Below are 17,122 nucleotides of genomic sequence, written 5' to 3' on the forward strand. Positions count from 1 at the left end.
TCACTTTATTTTTAGATTAGATTAGATTTTTCAAAGAATTGTCTTCAGTTTTAAAAAAAAGCCAAGCATTAAAATCCCTGTTACTCTTTCCTTCATCAAAGCTTCCAATGGAAGTATTTCAAAATACAAACTATATTGCACCACTGTTACTTTAACTTGAAGTAGTTATAACTCTCTTTGCTCAAAGTTTTTTGAAAAGGAACGAGCATTTGGAAAGGCCTTGGACATAAAGATGCAGGTTAGATGGAGATCTAAATGAAGACAGAATATACTCAAAGTGAATTTCACTTCTGGTGAGAATCCAAAAGTCACTCAGGAAGGGCACTGTAAAACATCAGTTTTTTTTCCCAATGTCTGCACAGTTGCTCAAAACAGAAGAGACCTTTTGAGATGATATTGCAAAATCAGGCAGTCAGTGGAAGCGCTGCTGACATTGATGTGTCTGGGAAATTCTAAACTAAAAGCAGCAAAATCATTAATCAATTTAAAAAGTTTTTAGTACAGGACATTTTACATCATCTAGGAGAAAGTGAGGACTGTAGATGCTGGAGATCAGAGCTGAAAATGTGTTACTGGAAAAGCGCAGCAGGTCATGGAGCATCCAAGGAGCAGGAGAATCGATGTTTCAGGCATAAGCCCTTCTTCCGGAATGAAAAAGGGCTCATGCCCAAAATGTCGATTCTCCTGCTCCTTGGATGCTGCCTGACCTGCTGTGCTTTTCCAGCAACACATTTTCAGCATTTTTACATCATCCTCAGCTGCTAAATGCAGTCCAATTACTGAGCATGGGGAGAAGGCAGAAAGGTTTCATATTTAGTATGATTTTTATTGCTTTCATAGGATGTTTCAGACAAGCTGATCAACCAATTTAGTTTTAAAACCTGTTGTGTCTTATGAAAAGTTGTCAGAGCTGTAAGATGTTTACCTGTTTTAAGGACGTTCCCAGAACTGCTCCAATTATCATGCTCTGCTCCCAAGACAAAATGTTTACTTCCCTCTACAGGAACTAAATAGCACATCTACAGACTGAGTTATAACATAGATTAGACAATCTATTCAAAATTGCATCTGATAACTCCATAATTTGAAGGTCTCTTATGGTAAAGTCCGTGTGTCTTGTCAAGGAAGCCTGGGATCAAATCCCACCTGCTCCAGAGATGTATAATAACTTTGAACATAGAATATATCTACAAACAATGCACCTGAAATGGAGCTCCATTTGTGTTGAGAGGTTATGGATACATGATTTTCCAGCAATCTTGTTTTTAACTTGCAGTTTAGCAACAGGGCCAACACTGGCAAGGCTTGTCATTTACTTCCATTGAGACAGTGCTGGTGAGTTGCCGACTTGAACAACTGGTCTATCCGGTGAAAATGCATCTATACTGATGTTAGGCAGGGAATTCCAGACTTTGATTCAGTGACAATGCAGGAATACCAATCTAGTTCCAAATTAAGGTAGGACACAAATGTGAATGCACCTGTCAAGTTAGTCTTTTTCAATGATGGAGATTCCAGAATTGGAAGCAACAGCTTGACAAGTGGCTCCAGGATACAGTAAGGACAGGAGCTGCACATGGTGCTTAACATTGCACGGTCATCAGCAAATATTCTCACCTCTGACATTATGTAGGAGCAAATAGATGCAAAGATAAAGCAAAAGATTTTCTCCAGATTTTGAAAAATCATTGGTTAAGTCCCAGTCAGAGAACTCTGCTCAACACTGGGTAACATAATATAGGACAAATGGCAATGTACAAAAAGGGGATTCACTGAAATGGTATTGAGGATAAAGGATGATAGCAAGAATAGTTGGAACCAAGAGAAGCTAGAAATATTCTTCTGACAGCAGAGTAGGTGAAGGGAAGATTTGATAGAAACTATTTATAGAAAAAGAGACAGGCTCCACTGACAGCAGGATGAGTGGCCAGTAGATGTATTTGATGGAGGAATGATAGTTGATAAAAGATGGTTTGGTTCCACATGGGATTCCCTCCAAGTGTCCCTCTTCTCCATCTCCATTTACCTTTTCCCCAGGCAGAATTCAGCCCCATTCCCTATTCTCCCCCCATTCACCAATCCTTCCATTTCCCCTGCTTCCTATAGTTCCTTGACCTCCACATCTCCCCGAGTCTCCCTCAAGCCCTCCAACTTCCCCTTTGCTCCACTCTCAGTGAATGGAAGTTGGTTTCTCTTGCTCTGTGACTGCATGGATAAAGCGTGCAAAAGCAGATAAGTTAGGAATACCATGCAAGCAACAAGAGGAATTGCTTACCTATGTAGGGGCTATCATCAATCCGGCTGACCAAGGTGTTAGTTAGACTTCCAGTGGAAGTGGCACAGGCCACATTCCCAAAACTGTCTAATGCAATAGCACATGGTCACCATGTTAGCCTAAAATGAAGCTTAAGAAATTGGAAATCATACATAAAGTATCAGTGCACAGTCCTTCAGTATTAATCTACTTTAACCAATTAAGCACAGCAACTAGGTTAAAATGACATCTAGCTGCAAATGTGTTGCTGGTCAAAGCACAGCAGGCCAGGCAGCATCTCAGGAATAGAGAATTCGACGTTTCGAGCATAAGCCCTTCATCAGGAATAAGAGAGAGAGCCAAGCAGGCCAAGATAAAAGGTAGGGGGAGGGGCGATGGAGGTGGGATAGGTGGAAGGAGGTCAAGGTGAGGGTGATAGGCCGGAGTGGGGTGGGGGCGGAGAGATCAGGAAGAGGACTGCAGGCCAGGAGGGCGGTGCCGAGTTGAGGGAACCGACTGAGACAAGGTGGGGGGAGGGGAAATGAGGAAACTGGAGAAATCTGAATTCATACCTTGTGGTTGGAGGGTTCCCAGGCGGAAGATGAGGCGCTCCTCCTCCAGCCGTCATGTTGTTGTGTTCTGCCGGTGGAGGAGTCCAAAGACCTGCATGTCCTCGGTGGAGTGGGAGGGAGAGTTAAAGTGTTGAGCCACGGGGTGATTGGGTTGGTTGGTTCGGGCGGCCCGGAGGTGTTCTCTGAAGCGTTCCGCAAGTAAGCGGCCTGTCTCACCAATATAGAGGAGGCCACATCGGGTGCAGCGGATGCAATAGATGATGTGTGTGGAGGTACAGGTGAACTTGTGGCGGATATGGAAGGATCCCTTTGGGCCTTGGAGGGAAGTGAGTGTGGAGGTGTGGGCGCAAGTTTTACATTTCCTGCGGTTGCAGGGGAAGGTGCCGGGGGTGGAGGTTGGGTTGGTGGGGGGTGTGGATCTGACGAGGGAGTCACGAAGGGAGTGGTCCTTGCGGAACGCTGATGGGGAGGGGAGGGAAATATATCCTTGGTGGTGGGGTCCGTTTGGAGGTGGCGGAAATGGCGGTGGATGATACGTTGTATGCGGAGGTTGGTGCGGTGGTAGGTGAGAACCAGTGGGGTTCTGTCTTGGTGGCGGTTGGAGGAGCGGGGCTCAAGGGCGGAGGAGCGGGAAGTGGAGGAGATGCGATGGAGGGCATCGTCGATCACGTCTGGGGGGAATCTGCGGTCCTTGAAGAAGGAGGCCATCTGGGCTGTGCGGTGTTGGAATTGGTCCTCCTGGGAGCAGATGCGGCGGAGACGAAGGAATTGGGAATATGGGATGGCGTTTTTACAGGGGGCAGGGTGGGAGGAGGTGTAGTCCAGGTAGCTGTGGGAGTCAGTCGGTTTATAATAGATGTCTGTGTTGAGTCGGTCGCCCGAGATAGAAATGGAAAGGTCTAGGAAGGGGAGGGAGGAGTCTGAGACAGTCCAGGTGAATTTCAGGTCGGGATGGAAGGTGTTAGTAAAGTTGATGAACTGTTCAACCTCCTCGTGGGAGCATGAGGCAGCGCCGATACAGTCATTTTACTTGTCCACTTGAACTGAAGCAAGTGTTAATTCTCCAATAATGACCTAATATTGTTCACAGACAGTCAAACTTCGTGATATGAAGTTAGTGCATGGTGTACTGAAGTTATGCTCACGTTCCTGCACAGCTTTAGTCACAAAGATAAAATCTTTTATGAGTGACAGCAGAAATTGAACTCCCCTCCCACTCTGACAAGGTCATGCAGGTCCTGGGCCTCCTCCACCGCCTGGAGGAAGAATGCCTCATCTTCCGTCTCAGAACACTTCAATCCCAGGGCATCAATGTGGGCTTCACCATTTCCTCATTTCCCCTCCCCCCACCTTACCCCAGTTCCAACCTTCCAGCTCAGCACCTTCCTCATGACCTGTCCCACCTGCCAATCTTCCTTCCCACCTATCCACTCCACCCTCCTCTCTGACCTATTGCACACTTAGCTGCCTTCTCCCCTATCCCCACACCCCTCTCATTTAACTCTCCATCCCGGAGGCTCCCAGCCTCATTCCTGATGAAGGGCTCCTACCCGAAACATCGATTTTCCTGCTCCTCAGATGCTGCATGACCTGCTGTGCTTTTCCAGCACCACTCTAATCTTGACTCTGATCTCCAGCATTTGCAGTTCTCACTTTCACCTAAAACTTTAACATAGCAGAAGGAAACTGCTGGTTACTGCAAATATAAATGATCAACTCTGATATCACGTGCCCGGTGACTGTGTTCTGAGGATCTGTGTACAATGTGATAAACACTATTGCGAATGTGACTATTTTAGGCAAATGGAGGGTGAATGAATAACATCCAAGTGTAAAAGTAGCTCTGGCCATAACCCAGGCTCGTGCTTCTTTCTACATTTTGACTCAGATTCTACAGATATGGGAATTCAGAAAATCCTGCTCAACTCCAGCTCCACATCTAACACTACAGTAAAACAGGGAAGGTAGCAGGCAATTGATTCAAACAAGTACCATATTGTAAGAAATGCTAATTATAGCAAATGAGCCCACACTAAAACCTCATAACCATTATGATACTGAGACCAATAAAAATCATTGTACAGGATTCTGTAAGAGGTATAGTTTAATGAACAAAATAAGATAGAATTAAATACACTTCCATTTGCGAATCCACTGGGATGGAAGCTGCTTGGAGGTTTCGCTGCCATCGATCCCCTAAACGTTCTGTAATCCAAGCCTCCATTGGGACTTCGGGAAACCCCAGTGTTTCAGCAAATCGCGATGTCCCTCAGTCACTCAGCATCACATGATTGGTCTGGAACAGCAGCAGCTTCCAATCGCCATTTAATTAAACAAATCACAACATATCACCAACAAAAACAGAATTTGCTGGAAGATTTTAGCAAGTCTGGGCGGCATGGTGGCACAGTGGTTAGCACTGTTGCCTCACAGTGCCAGAGACCCAGGTTCAATTCCCACCTCAGGTGAGTGTCTATGTGGAGTTTGCACATTCTCCCCGTGTCTGCGTGAGTTTCCTCCGGGTGCTCCGGTTTCCTCCCACATTCCAAAAATGTGCAGGTTAGGTGAATTGGCCATGCTAAATTGCCTGTAGTGTTAGGTGAGGGGGGAATGGGTCCGGGTGGGTTGTGGGTCCGTGTGGACTTGTTCGGCCAAAGGGCCTGTTTCCACACTGTAAGTAATCTTGTCTAATATCACCAACAAAAACAGAATTTGCTGGAAGACTTTAACAAGTCTGGCAGCGGCTGTGGAGAGAAATCAAGATTTAACATTTTGGGTCCAGTGACTCTTCCACAGAGCTGCTAGTCACTAGGAAAGCATTGTTTTTTTTATGCAGAAGATAGAGTGGGTTGGGGGTGAGGGAGGGAAGGAGTAAAGGGGAGATGGAGCTCAGAGAGACAGCTAAACAGTTGGGTAGACGGAGAAGTGGTGCAGCCTGGGAAATCAAATAGCTAATAGGGGGATAAATTAGTTGCTAATAATGGGTTGTATGTAATAGCAGACCATGCAAGGACAAGGCTTGGGGTTGGGATAAGGAATGGGAGAAGGTGTTTCAAGTTCTAAAATTGTTGAACTCAGTGTCTAGAAGGTTCTAGAGCTCTCAAATAGAAAATGAGGCACTGTTCAGGAACAATGCAGCAAGCTTGACACAGTGATGTAGGCCAGAGAGCAAGATGGGACGCTGAAGTTTCAAGCAACTGGAAGCTCAGGGACATTTTTTTGCACACAGAACATCCATGTTCTGCAAAGCAGTCACCCAATCTATGCTTTGTTTCCCCAGTGTAGTAGAGATCACGTTTTGAGCAGGGATTGCAGTAAACTAAATCGAGTGAAGTATAGATTAAGCATGATTTCATCTAGAAGGTGTGTTTAACCGCTGAGATATTGATGATGGAGGAAGTAAATGGACAGATATCCCACCTTCTGGGGTTGCAGAATGAAGGAAGAGTGCACCAGAGTCTCCCAGAGGGAATGGTCCTTGCAGAAGGCTGACATGGGAGGAGAGGAGATGGGAGGACATATTTGTTGATGACATTTGGTGAGTGCCATTAAGAGAAGCTTTTCAGGTGAGGATAAGCTCAGCCAGGTGGAGGAGAGTGGTGGCGGGTAGGGCCAATCAGGCCATTTTTCCAGGAAGAAGCAGAGAGCCCTGAGACCACCCTGATGGGATGGATGGGGAAAGAATTGCTTGTCCACGGTAAAGGGGAGGTGGCTAGAGCCTGCAAATTGGAAATTCTGAAACTGACATAAAGTATCAGAGAAATTATAGATGTAAGTGGGAAGGGACTGGTCAATAGAAGAAAACCAGAATTGAGTTAGGTATCTCTACATTGCATAAGCACCATTTTCTGCCACCTCCAAATGCCATCAACAAACTGGTAACTGTTTGTGTGGAGTTTGCATGTTCTCCTTGTGTCTGTGTGGGTTTCTTCAGGATGCTCCAGTTTCCTCCCACATTCCAAAGATGAGCAGGTTCAGTGAACTGCCAAGCCTCCCATGAGAGGAAACATCCTACCTGCATTTTCCCTGTCACAGTCTATGTTTCAATGAGATCACGGCTCATTCTTCTGAATCCCAGTGAGTACAATCCCAAACTATTTAATGTTTGTTCATAAGACAATCCATCCATTCTCGGGACATCCGAGCAAATCTTCACTGAACTGCCTGCAATGGAATGATCTCTTTCCTTAAATAAAGGGACTGAAACTGTTCACAGTACTCCTGATGTAGTCTCACCAGCACCTTGTACAGCTACAGGAAGACTTCCCTACTCTTATACTCCAACCTCTTTAAAATAAGGGCCAACAATCACAATTGCCTTTTTTTCCCCAGAATCCCTACAATGTGGAAACAGGCCCTTCGGCCCAACAAGTCCACACTGAGCCTCTGAAGAGTAACCCATCCAGACCCATTCCCCTCCCCTACTACCCCAGTCTAATGCACCTAACCTGCACAGCCCTGAACACTATGAGCCATTGGTTTAGCTCAGTTGGCAGGGCAGCTGGCTTGTAATACTAATAGCAAAAGTTCAAATGGCACCCTGGCTGAGGTTGCCAAGAAGGACACTCCTTCTCAACCTTTCCCTTTGTCTGAGATGTCATGATCTTCAGGTTAAACCACACCAGTGACCTCTGTCTAATAGAGATCAGGACTATGGTCACTTTGCCTTTTCTGTTCTGTATGATTTGAAATGGACTTTAATGGAGTGTATTGCACATATTATTTCATAACGTGCTGCATACTTTTGCAACAAAAAAGATCATTGATTCACATAAATTATCCAGTTGTATTACTTAACAATTCAGTATCATCATATTCTACCTCATCAGTGTTCTGACGTGGATAGCTGCCAGAATTTGTTTACCCAAACTGAACACAAAATCTTTGAAAATGCTGCAATCTGAATGTTCCTATGGAGATTTCCAGAGAATATTGATGATTGGCTTCATTGACTCCAAGTTTAATTCAGTCGGGTTGTTCGAGGCAGAATAATGTAGTCAGAAAATGCACGGAATTATTCGCAATGTCAACAAAATATGTAACATGATCCTGGCCATCATTGGTATTCCGGGTAAGTGGGTTTGTACAGAAACTGTGTAAGTATGCTGGTTTTACTGTGGGACTGACACGGCTGACCGTCTTTCTGCAGATACCAGGTCACTTTTTATCATATATTTTCAAACTGGTCGGTTGGTCTCAATTAACTTTGGAGTTTTGATTTACTGCCTCGAATACAAATGAGGTTCTGATTGCAGTTGGCATGACTGTTAAGTTCAATGATATCTAAACCAGTGATGCTTGCAAAAGAAAAATTGATATTATCGAATCAGGAACAGAAATTTCTGGAGAAACTCTGCAGGTCTGGCAGCATCTGTGGAGAGAAAGCAAAGTCAATGTTTTGAGCCTGGTGACCCTTCTACAGAATTGAATCTGTTCCAAAAGCTTTGGTTTTGTTTCTATTTGCTTCATCGCCCCAGCTCATCTTGTTCTCCTGCTCCCACCCCTACCCAAATGGGGAATCCAGAGCAAACTGAAGTCCAGCTGCATTTGGTCCACTTTGGTGACTGAGGTCACTGCTCATGATATGATTCTTTGACAACCTGTTTAAACTTTGATCAGAAGACAACTCTTCCATACAGGGCTTCATCCTCGTATTTGGACCTTCTGTTACTCATCTACAAGACGCCACTCAACTCATCATCAGAGGTGTGATGGGAAATGGGGTAATGTGGTGGAATCTGGAGTGGAATTCTGGTCCAGGTAATGTCCAAAATTAGGAACGTCTGACCAAACTTAAATTGATCAAATCCCAGTATGATCTGAAGATACAACTGGAATGGGATCCAATCTTCAATATTGTGCAGCTTTAGCTTCTCGTGACTCTAAAATAGGTGAGCTAAGTCAAAGAAAACCACTCCCATTTGTCCAGCCTGATAAGAAGTGTGCTTCCATCTTCACTGATTCTGGGTTTACCTCCCTTCAGCTTCCTGATTTCCCACACCAGGCTGGGAAATGCTCAAACTGCAAAGTCAGTTCAATCAAGGTTCAAAAATCTCATTGAAACTTACAAAGATGTCAATCAGCTTTCAGGAAGTGGACTAAGGTTTATCCCATAAACTCTGTGTATTAAACCTTGAAATAGGCATGTCTGAGATTAAATGAGATCACAGTTGTGATGTTTAACCATTTGCTTAATTCAAAGTCCATGTCTTTTTGTATCAAAATACAGATATGATAGCCTGGACTCGGGTAGTATGTTTGCTTCAAACTATTTTAGTCTATTTTCTTTTCTCTCCCTAACAACAGTTAATTTAGTGGCACTTAATATTTTGTCTCTGGAAAGTGTGGCCTGTCTTCCTGCACCACTTGCTACCTGGTGGCCATGGCAGCATCTGATATGATGGTTGTTATCACTGAGGTCATACTGAGGCAGATCAATGTTTATTATTTCCCTTTATCTTTCTTGGATAAAACTCCTGTGTGAAGCATAAACTATGTCCTGTCAATAACAGCCACTTCTTGCTCTGTTTGGTTCATTGTCACTTTCAGCTTTGATCGTTTTGTCACTATTTGCTTCCAGAAAATGAAAAACTAAATATTGCACAAAGAGAAATGCTGTTGTAATTCTAACAACAACCTACCATGGTTTTGTATTTCAAAGCCGAGCTATTATAGTGAATCCCAGCTGGGTAGGATTTAAATGGTTCCTTACAGTTCTTAATCCATTGTTGCCATTTGATCTAATTCTGCTGCTCAACGCTCTGACAGTCAGACACATTATAGTAGCCAGTCGAGTCCGTAAGGGACTGAGGGGTCAGAACAAAGAAGAGAATCACAGTGATCCAGAGATGGAGAGCAGAAGGAGGTCTACAATTTTACTCTCGACCATTTCTGGCAGCTTTGTTATTTTGTGTTCCACATATGTGATAACTTTCATTTACAATACTATTCCTCGAACTGATCCCATCAATGGAAATCATTCTTTACACGTATTTGAACAAGTCGGAGTTATTTTGGTGAATTTAAGTGGTTGCACAAATGCATTTATTTGTGGGGCAACACAGCCCAAATTCAGGCACCAGATCAAGAAAGCAGTGAAATGTTCTTTTACATAAATCAGCATTGTGATGAACAAATAGAACAGCATCGAGTGTCCAAATGCAGATTCTAGTGTTTCCAAAGCATGGAAGGTTTATTAATATCTTAACTTGATATTTGCATATCTCCAGTGGCTGATTTTGTGGGTGGATGAATGAGATGTTGCTGGGGAACGGTGTGTAGGGGGATGCAGGTAGTGTTGTAGAGGGTAAAGTAATTGTCATTCTGAAAAAACTGCACAGAGCTGGTATCCCATTATCAGGTCACCTTTTATCTACATGTGCACAGTACACTGGCTGTGGGTAGCCAGCTCAGAATCAGTCCCTGAAGTGAGGAGACTGAATTTCCTATTTATTTTTTTTTCTTTTTTCTTAAACTATTTCAGATGGTGGTAATTCTGTGTGAAATTGTGCCCTGTTATCATCCTTATGCAGCCTGTTTCGGAAGTCAATTGCTCATTCATTCTCTTTGCCCAATCTGTCTAAATCAGAGAATCTCTACAATGCAGAAGGTGGTGATTTGGACCATTGGGTCTGCCCTAACCCTTCAAACAGCATCCCCCTACCACTGTAATCCCAGTTTACCATGGTCAATTCACCTAGCATTGCACACCCCTGGACACTACAGCACAGCGAATCCACCAAACCTCTACACCTTTGGACTGAAGGAGGAAACCCATATGGACTCAGGGAGAACATGCAAACTCTATACAGACAGGAGTGGAATTGAACCCAGGTCCCTGACACTGTGAACAGTCATGCTAACCACTAAGCCACCATGCCAACTCTCCCACAGATGGAAGAAACTGGAACCAAATCAATGAAAACAGAGGAGTAATTGTGGCTATATCTTCACCCCAATATTGTATAATGTTGCAGAACCATTGGCATTACCTCAGTGTCCCTTAGCTTGTTGTCAAGGAAGAGCTAAATCTCATGGTCATTTGTACAATTAACAAATTTGTAAACAAATCTGTGTAATCACTGAATGGCCGTCTGTGAAAAGGATTGATGTTTACCCTCAGAAATTCAACTAAAAAAATAGAGCTTGCTGACTTTACAGGTTCATGTCAGTCTGATTCATACCTTGTGTTGATCCCGTGGGAATTGTGTGAAATAATTGCTGGAATAGGGAAGGGTCCAGCAATTCCTTTCCCTCCAGCTCAGTCTGAACAGTATCAAGAAGCGGTGACTCTGGGACTGGAACAGATCTGCAGCAATCTCGGCTGGTTCTAACAAGTCAGTCTGACAGAGAGAGACATTTCTGTGTGGATGTGGGGATGCCACGGGCTGAGTCATGGTCACTGGATATCCCACACTTAGTCTAGGTTCAACCCTCCCTGTTCCACTAAGCTGCCATCACCTGACTGGTCGCACTGGATACTGCAAAGGTTGTGCATCCTGACAACATCAGTCTCTAAAAATTGTCACACAAAGGTGTGCCGGTACAGCTACAGTGCTGGTGTGGAATATAATGTCTACAGTGTGAGATAACTGATGTATGGACAGTCCACAGTGTGCAACGTATGTACTGTCTACAGTAATACAATATCTACAGTCATGCAACATCTACTTTATTTGATAACTAATATACAGACACTCTGTAATGTGCAAAGTGTGAACTTCCAACAGTGATATGCTGTCTACAGTGTGTGACAGTAACATGTGGATAGTTAGCAGAGTGCACGTTTGTATTGTCTACAGTAATACATAGTCAACGGTGTGGGAAACTGATATTTGAATATGTAGCTGAGTGTAGCCTGAATTGAACACATGGGTGCACAATGAGATGCTGGGCCCTTTCCAGTCTTTACCATTGGATGATGCACCATTTGTTGAAATCTAAGACTGAATGAAGCCTTGTGGAGATCTGTGTTAGAGGCAAATATTTAACAGACAAATCAACAAAATTGCCGTTGGACACTGACATGTTGACCCAACCCTGCAACCCAACATGAGATAGAGACCAGAGGTGGTCAAAGTGAAATCACAGTGAATGCAATGGGAGCATCAAAAAATGGCCTTTTCGGTACTGGGAGGGAGATTACTTAATTAATCTTCCCTTACAAATGTGATTTCTTTCAGAGTTTTGTTAGCGAGGTCTCTGCTAGTGTCAGGGTCTCCAGTGTATTTGATGAGAGTGGTTCAGGCACACATTGTGCAGATGGTCACTGGTTCCAAACTATGACCTGATCCTGACTGATTTTACACACAGTGTTGATGCAGACCCTGTCATTCCCACAGAGGAACAGTTACAGCGCTGACCAATCTCTGACCCAGTATCAAACACAGACTATCACTAAAGTCTAACGCTGGGAATAATTACACTTTGAACACATGTTTATTACAGAAACAACCATATTTAGATTAGATTATTTACAGTGTGGAAACAGGCCCTTTGGCCCAACAAGTCCACACCGACCCGCCGAAGCGCACCCACCCAGACCCCATTCCCCTACATTGACCCCTGCACCTAACACTACGGGCAATTTAGCATGACCAATTCACCTAACCTGCACATTTTTGGACTGTGGGAGGAAACCGGAGCACCCGGAGGAAACCCACGCAGACACAGGGAGAATGTGCAAACTCCACACAGTCAGTCGCCTGATGCAGGAATTGAACCCAGGTCTCTGGCGCTGTGAGGCAGCAGTGCTAACCACTGTGCCACCGTGCCGCCATACCACTGTGCCACCGTGCCGCCATACCACTGTGCCACCGTGCCGCCATATGTTTATGACAAAGCTATATTCAATTTATGTACAACTGAAGACAGGTTATTAATTATTAAGAAATAATTAATAACAAACAAGTTTATTGTACAATTGAACAAATTACAGAGCGTGGAGTACAGGAGTTGGAATGCCTTGTTGCAGGTGTACAAGAGTTCTTTGAAGAAGTAACAAAGAGGATTGATGAGGACAGAGCAGTAGATGTGACCTATATGGACTTCAGTAAGGCTTTGACAAGGTTCCTCATGGGAGACTGATTAGCAAGGTTAGATCTCATGGAATACAGGAAGAACTAGCCATTTGGATACAGAACTGGCTCAAAGGTAGAACAGAGTGGTGGTGGAGGGTTGTTTTTCAGACTGGAGGCCTGTGACCACTGGAGTGCCACAAGGATCCTCTACTTCTTGTCATTTACATAAATGATTTGGATGTGAGCATAAGAGGTACAGTTAGTAAGCCTGCAACTGACACCAAAATTGGAGGTGCAGTAGACAGCGAAGAGGGTTACCTCAAATTACAACAGGATCTGGACCAGATGGGCTAATGAGCTGAGAAGTGACAGATGGAATTTAATTCAGACAAATGCGAGGTGCTACATTTTGGTAAAGTAAATCTTAGCAGGACTTACATACTTAATGGTAAGGTCCCAGGGAGAGTTGCTGAACAAAGAGACCTTGGAGTGCAGGTTCATAGCTCCTTGAAAGTGGAGTCACAGGTAGATAGGATAGTGAAGAAGGCGTTAGGTATGCTTTCTTTTATTGGTCAGAGTATTGAGTACAGGAGTTGGGAGGTCATGTTGCAGCTGTGCAGGACATTGATTAGGCCACTGTTGGAATATTGCATGCAATTCTAGTCTCCTTCCTATTGGAAAGATGTTTGAAACTTGAAAGGGTGAAGAAAAGGTTTACAAGGATGTTGCCTGGGTTGGAGGATTTGAGCTACAGGGAGAGACTGAACAGGCTCGGGCTGTTTTCCTTGAAACATCGGAGGCTGAGGGGTGACCTTATAGAGTTTTAAAAATTATGAGGGGCATGAATAAGGTAAATAGGCAAAGTCTTTTCCCTGGGGCCGGGGAGTCCAGCACTGGAGGGCATAGGTTTAGGATGAGAGGGGAAAGATATAAAAGAGACCTAAGGGGCAACTTTTTCAAGCAGAGGATGGTACGTGTACGGAATGAGCTGCCAGAGGAAGTGGTGGAAGATAGTACAATTGCAACTTTTCAGAGGCATTTGGATGGGTAAATGAATAGGAAGGGTTTGGAGGGATATGGGCTGGGTGCTGGCTGGTGAGACTAGATTGGGTTGAGATATCTGCTCGATATGGACGGGTGGGACTGAAGTGTCTGTTTCCATGCTGTACATCTCTACGACTCTCTGACTCAATGACATGAGTGAGGTCACATTTGGAGTACTGTATACAGTTCTAGTCGCTCTACTACAGAAATTAACTATTAAACTAGAAAGAGGGCAGAAAGGATTTACTAGGATGTTACCTGGACTGGAAGGTTTGAGCTACAAGAAGAGATGAGATAGGATGGGACCTTTTTCCCTGGAGCGTAGGAGATTCAGGGGTGACCTTATACAGAACTATAAAATCATGAGCGTCATAGATAAGGTAGGTCGCTAGAAGCTTTTCCCCAAGGGAGTCTAAAACTCTGGGGCATATGTTTAAGGTGAGAGGGGAGAGATACAAAAGGGTATAGAGAGGCAGTTTTCTTCACACTGAGGATGGTGAGTGACTGGAATGGGCTGCCAGAGGTGGTGGAAGTGAGTGCAATTTCATCATTTAAGAAACATTTAGACAGGTGTATGGACGGGTTCGATACGGAGGTACACGGACCAAACACAAGCAAAAGGGACTAGTTTAACGTTGAAAACTGGACAGCATGGGCACATTAGCCAAAAGGCCATTTCTATGATGGCGATCTCTCGAACTCTTTTATAAAAGCTTCACAGTCACAGCTCCATCTCCCTGTGCTCGACGGTGAATATCACCCACACACCAACACTCACCAGCTGCTACTGAAAGTTTCTACTGAATACTCCACATTGTTCCCATTCTATTTCAGAATTCCAGGAATTGTTTTTCTTGAGCCAATGTAATATCTCATGTGTTTCACTTGATGGAGGTGAGAGAAATACACCTCTCAGTAATATCAAGTCTAAATAGTTGACAATTTCTTGATCCTTTGATCACACAAATACTCAGACACCAGCCCTGCATTCTCTCAGTGATCGGAGCTGCTTCTTTCTATCTGAACTGAACTGATTCCTCCATAATCTAAGAAAGAAATTAATGATTAATAACCAACCAATTAATTAAGTTAAAATGACAGAATCATTCATAATTTTCCAATTGAAACACATTTTGAAATCAAACTGACAGCAGCTATACAGTAATAAATTGGTCTAAGTGGTGGGGGAGAGAGAATCTAATGAGCTGCTGCACACACAGACAGTGCTGTAAGAAACTAAGGCATTGATATTTGGGGAATGATGTAAATTGAGGATGTAGTTGGACTGGAGGAAATCGCATTGGACTTGTAATGCAGTAACCTCGAGTATAAATACTCGCAACTGGCTGAATTTTATCTCAAATAAATAATCCATCTGGTTTTGAAAGTTAGGTTCTGCAATGGGACTATGAAACTAACACCAATTGCTGTAAATACACATCTGCTTCACTCATTTCCATCACCAAAGGGAATCTGAAAATCTTACCTGGTCTGGCCCAGAGGTATTTTCATTAAATAGCTCTGACTGATAAAGATGTGGTTAAAGATGTATGTTTCAGATATGAATATGGAATGAAAATGGGATGGATATCTGATTTCAACTTTGGCACTAAAATTCACAACACACATAATTAACACGGTAATGACACCATCCTAACGACAGGTATCAAGATAGGTATGGGCAAGGATTTTTATTCTGCTGATTTTTCATCACTTCATACTGAAATGTTGATTGCACTTTGAACATCACCTCAAAGACATGCTTCAAATGGCAAGGACGGAGAACAGATTCCGACTGGGGAGCATCAGATTCTCAGGAGCAACACAAGGGACCAAATTCGTTAATTTGTGAGGACATTGTCAACCAGACTAGACCTGAAATTTGCGCAAAGGGAACCAATAAGAGTTAACAACTTGTTTCAACTTAATGAGATGGGAATCGCGGAGGCCAAGTGGCTCAGCAGGAGAAAGAGCATCCACCAGAGGGTGGTAGTGAGAAGTGACTGAGGAAAATTCTGGGAGTTGAATCACGAGAACAGGGAAGGAGATTGCTGAGTATTCAATGTCAAAGAACAGCTGGATTAACTCCTGGAAAGGGAGGGTGAACAGCAGTGTATGTGATTCAGGTGGGAACTAACAATCAACAACTTTAAGGCAGAGCAAGGAGTGTCTTTCAGCAACGTGACGGTCCTCCAGGAGCATGGTAAAAACAATGACTGCAGATGCTGGAAACCAGATTCTGGATCAGTGGTGCTGGCAGAGCACAGCAGTTCAGGCAGCATCCAACGGGCAGCGAAATCGACGTTGCGGGCAAAAGCCCTTCATCCAGGAGCAGTTGATGTTTGTCTCATTGTGCGTCCTGGGGAACAGACTGTAGAGCATAGAGTCTTGCATCATGGAGCTGCTCAGGATGAACCTTGACAAAGGCCACTGCATCTTTCTCCAGACTTCGTTTGCAAAGACAAATTCCAGAAGGAGATGTGCGATAGTCTCTCTCCCCTCCACAACCCCTTAGAGAGTAGCATGCTGAGGCGAAGAGAGTCCGGTTGTGAGAGAGACAGACAGAGAGAAACAGACAGAAAAAGAGAAGAGGATTCAACGATAGGAACAGGGCTCTCTAGTTGCCTACATGCAGTGTCTTGGTGAGACCACACCTGACGTCTTGTGTGCAGTTTTTGTCCCTTATCCAATGAAGGACATTCATGCATAGAAGATATAACAAAGGTTTCCCAGACTGACTCGTGGGATAGCAGGACTGATGAATGAAGATAGACTGGATCAGTTAGGACTATTTTCACTGTAGGTTAGAATAATATGGGGCATCTTTTAGAGACCTACAAAATTCAAATAGGAAAGGTCAGGGTAAACACAGTAAGGATGTTCCCAATGTCCAGAACAAAGGGTCAATGTCTAAGGATCTGGGGTAGGCTATTTCGAGATGAGATGAGGATAAATTTCTTCACTCAGGTTGAGGCGAGTCTGTGAAATTCCCTGTCAGAGAGAATGTTTGTTGGCTAAAACACTGAATGGTTGGAAAGAAAAATTAAATATTGTTCTCAAAAAGAATTTACAGAGAGAGAAACAGAGTCAGCTGTGAAGAAGGATCACTGGACTCAAAACATTAACTTTACTTTCTCGCCACGGATGCTGTCAGGACAGTTGAGTTTCTTCAGCAATTTTGGCTTTTGTTTCAGGTTTCTACTATCTGTATTTCTTTGCTTTAGTACGCCATG

The sequence above is a fragment of the Hemiscyllium ocellatum genome (genome assembly GCF_020745735.1).
Source record: "Hemiscyllium ocellatum isolate sHemOce1 chromosome 15 unlocalized genomic scaffold, sHemOce1.pat.X.cur. SUPER_15_unloc_25, whole genome shotgun sequence".
NCBI lineage: Eukaryota > Metazoa > Chordata > Chondrichthyes > Orectolobiformes > Hemiscylliidae > Hemiscyllium > Hemiscyllium ocellatum.